Source organism: Crocuta crocuta, unplaced genomic scaffold, assembly GCF_008692635.1.
Source record: "Crocuta crocuta isolate KB4526 unplaced genomic scaffold, BGI_CrCroc_1.0 scaffold475, whole genome shotgun sequence".
In the NCBI taxonomy this organism is placed as follows: Eukaryota; Metazoa; Chordata; class Mammalia; order Carnivora; family Hyaenidae; genus Crocuta; species Crocuta crocuta.
This window is the reverse complement of record NW_027529518.1, coordinates 617,779-621,831: the sequence shown is the minus strand read 5'-3', so window position 1 is coordinate 621,831 and position 4,053 is coordinate 617,779.

Sequence of the window (4,053 nt, the reverse complement as noted above, 5' to 3'; positions counted from 1 at the left end):
TAATGGTGGCCATAGTGCCAGGCCCTATTCCATGGCATTTCTCTACCCTTTAGGGACTGGGCTAGCAGCCGGCTGAGTCCTGGAGCCAAGAGTCGCTCATCTTATTGCCCCCTTTCCTTTGTTCCTGACTCCGGAGAACCAGGCTTCATTCCAGGTAGGACCCCACAGCATAGGTCAGTGACTCTGGTGGTAAATGTTTGAGATATCGCAAGTTTTTCCAGTTTGGGACTCATTTGCTCCCAAGGGCGTGAGAATCTACTTTCAAAGAATTTTTCCCAAATGTTTGGTAGTAATAAGAGATGGCTGTGGAGTTGGATCTAGTTCTCTGCGCTCCAGATGAATCTCTGGTAACATTAAATTAAACTGTTTTGTCAATGAAATGGAGGAGAGAGATTAAAGGGGCCTATATCGCTCACCCTGGCCAAAGAAGTTCAGGGCAGGGCATGGAAATTTCGGAAAGTGGTTTTTAAGCTTTGCAGTAATTATTATTTTTAATGTTTCTTTTCTTTTTTTTCTTTTTTTAAAAATTTTAATTTTTTTATTTGTTTAATGTTTATTGTCAATTTTTTGACATTTATTTATTTTTGAGAGACAGAGACAGAACACAAGTGGGGGAGGGGCAGAGAGAGAATGAGACACAGAATCCAAAGCAGGCTTCAGGCTTTGAGCTGTCAGCACAGAGCCGGACACGGGGCTCGAACTTACAAACCATGAGATCGTGACCTGAGCCAAAGTCGGATGTTTAAGTGACTGAGCCACCCAGGTGCCCCTTAATGTTTATTTTTGAGAGAGAAAGAGAGAGAGATGGAGTGCAAACGGGGTAGAGACGGAGAGATAGAGAGAGACACAGAATCCAAAGCAGGCTCCAGACTCTGATCTGTTAGCACAGAGCCCAACACGGGGCTGGAACTCACGAACTGTGAGATCATGACCTGAGCCAAAGTCGGATGCTTATCCAGCTGAGCCACCCAGGCTCCCCTCTTTGCAGTATGTATGTATGGATGGATGGATGGATGTATTTCAGTATTTAAAAACTTTTTTTAATTTGAGAGAGAGAGAGAGAGAGAGAGAGCATGAGCAAGCTGGGGAGAGGGGCAGAGGAAGCGAAAATGTTAAGGAGGATCTATGCTCAGCATGGACCCTAATGTGGGGCTCGACCCCACAACCCTGGGATCATGCCTTGAACTGAAATCAAGAGTTAGATGCTGAACTGACTGAGCCACCCAGGAACTCCATAGTAATATTTTTTAAAAAAAAGAATAACAGTTTGGAATATTCTGCNAAGAGGGAGGCTGGGACCCCAACCCCCCTGCCGCCGACACTGTAACTCAAAAGACGGGGTCCTGCCGAAGCCACCGGCACTCACCAGAGTATGCTCTCTTTAGGGGAGAGCTTGCAGTCTGGGGCAGGGTGGCCACGGGAAACGTGAGGGATATGGGTCCACACATCCCTCGGAGATAATGCAAGTTCAGTTCCAGACCATCACAGTAAAGTGAGCCAAACGAATATCTCAGTTTCCTGAGCGCATATAAAAAGTATGTTTGCACCATACTGTAGTCTATTAAGTATGCAAATAGCATTCTGTCTAAAATAACAATGTACACACCTTAATTTAAAAATAACTTGTTGCTAAGCAATGCTAACCGTTCTCTGAGCTTGTAGCGGGTCATAATCTTTTTGCTGGTGGAGGGTCTTGCCTCGAGGTGGATGGCTGCTGACTGATCAGGGTGGTGGCTGCTGAAGGTTGTGGGGGCTGTGGCAGTTTCCCAGAATAAGACAGAATGAAGTTTGCTGCATCAATGACTCCTCCGTTCACAAATGATTTCTCTGTAGCTTGCAGTGCGGGCTGGTAGAACTTTCAAAATTGGAGTCCATCCTCTCAAACCCTGCTGCTGTCTTACCAACTAAGTTTATATACCATTCTAAACCCTCCATTGTCATCTCAACAATCGTCACAGCATCTCCAGCAGGAGTAGCTTCCAGCTCAAGAAACCGCTTTCTTTGTTCATCCATAAGAAACAACTCCTCATCTGTTAAAGTTGTATGTGAAATGGGTGCAATTCAGTCCCACCTTCAGGTTCCATTTCTCATTCTGGGTCCCTTGCTGTTTCAACCACGTCTATGGTGACTTCCTCCACTGAAGTTTTGAATCTCTCAAAGTCATCCATGAGGGCTGGAATCTGTTTCTTCCAGACTTTTGATGTTGATATTTTGACCTCTTCCCATGAATCACAAATGTTCTTAATGGCAACATTAATGGCCTCGAGGATGGTGAATCCTTTCCAGAAGGTTTTCAATTTACTTTGCCCACATCCATCAAAGGAATCACTATCTATGGCGGCTATAGCTTTACAAAATGTTTTTCTTTTGAGAGAGACAGCGAGAGAGAGAGAGAGAGAGAGAGACAGAGAGGGAGAGAGAGTGTGTGCAGAAGCAGGGGAGAGGGACAGAGAGAGAGGGAGAGAGAATCTCAAGCAGGCTCCACACTCAACCCAGAGCCCAATGCAGGGCTTGATCTCATAGCCCTGGGATCATGATCTGAGCCAAAATCAAGAGTTCCATGCTCAACTGATTGAGCCACACAGGCGTCCCCAAAATGTATTTCTTTTTAAAAAAATTTTTTATAGTTTATTTACTTTTGAGACAGAGAGATAGAGAACATGAGTGGGGGAGGGGCAGAGAGAGAGGGAGGCACAGAATCTGAAACAGGCTCCAGGCTCCGAGCTGCCAGCACAGAACCCAATGCAGGGCTGGAACCCACAAACTGCGAGATCATGACCTGAGCCAAAGTCGGACACTTAACCGACTGAGCCACTCAGGTGCCCCCCCCCAATGTATTTCTTATTAAAAGACTTAAAAGTTGAAATTACTCCTTGATCCATGGGCTGCAGAGTAGATGTTGTGTTAGCAAGCAGGAAAACAACATGAATCTCACTGTCTGTCTCCATCAGAGCTCTTGGGTGACCAGGTGCATTGTCAGTGAGCAGTAACGTTTTGAAAGAAATTGAGTGGTAGTTCTCAACAGTAGGTTTAAAATATTCAGTAGTCTCCTCCATTAATGATTGTAGCTAGGTGTTCCAGATAACTTGCTGCTTCACCTTATGCTTTTATGTTATGGAGATGGCTACTTTTCTTGAATCTCATGAACCAACCCCTGCTAGCTTCCAACTTTTCTTCTACAGCTTCCTCACATCTCTCAGCTCTCAAGGAATTAAAGAGAGCTTGGGCTTTGCTCTGGATTAGGCTTTGGCTTAAGGGGATGTGGTGGCTGTTTTGATCTTCAACCTAGAGCACTAAAGCCTTCTCTGTATCAGCAATAAGGCTGTTTTTCTTTCTTATCATTTGGTGTTTGCTGGCGCAACACTTTAAATTTCCTTCAAGAACTTTTCCTTTGCACTCAGTATTTGGCTGTCTGGCACAAGAGGTCTATGTTTAGGCCTATCTCAGCCTTGGACATCTCTTCCTCACTGAGCTTAATCATTTCTAGCTTTTGATTTAAAGTGTGAGACATGTGACTCTCCCTTTCACTTGAACACTTAGGGGCCACTGTAGAGTTATTAACTGGCTTACTGCCAATATTGTAGTGCCAGGGAACGGGGAGGCCTGAGGAGAGGGAGAGAGACCGGTGAATGTCTGCTCGGTGGAGCAGTCAGAACGCATGCAACATTTATCAATGAAGTTCACCATCTTATATGGGCATGGTTCATGGCACCCCAAAGTAATTGCCATAGTAACATCAGACATCACTGGTTACCGATGGCCATTACAAATATAAAAATAATGAAAACATTTGAAATACTGCAAGAATTACTGAAATGTGACACAGAAACACGAAGTGAGCAGATGCTGTTGGGAAAATGGCATCTATAGACTTGCTTGACGCTGGGTCACCACACCTTCAGTTTGTAAAAAACACAGTTCTGTGAAGGCCAATAAAGTGAAGTGTAATAAAACGAGGTATGCCCGTGGGCTCAAGAATAAGCTGTGGGGGTCAAGGGCCCGGGCACACCCCATCCCAGGGTAATAAGGGAGGAGAAACTGGGAACTCCATGG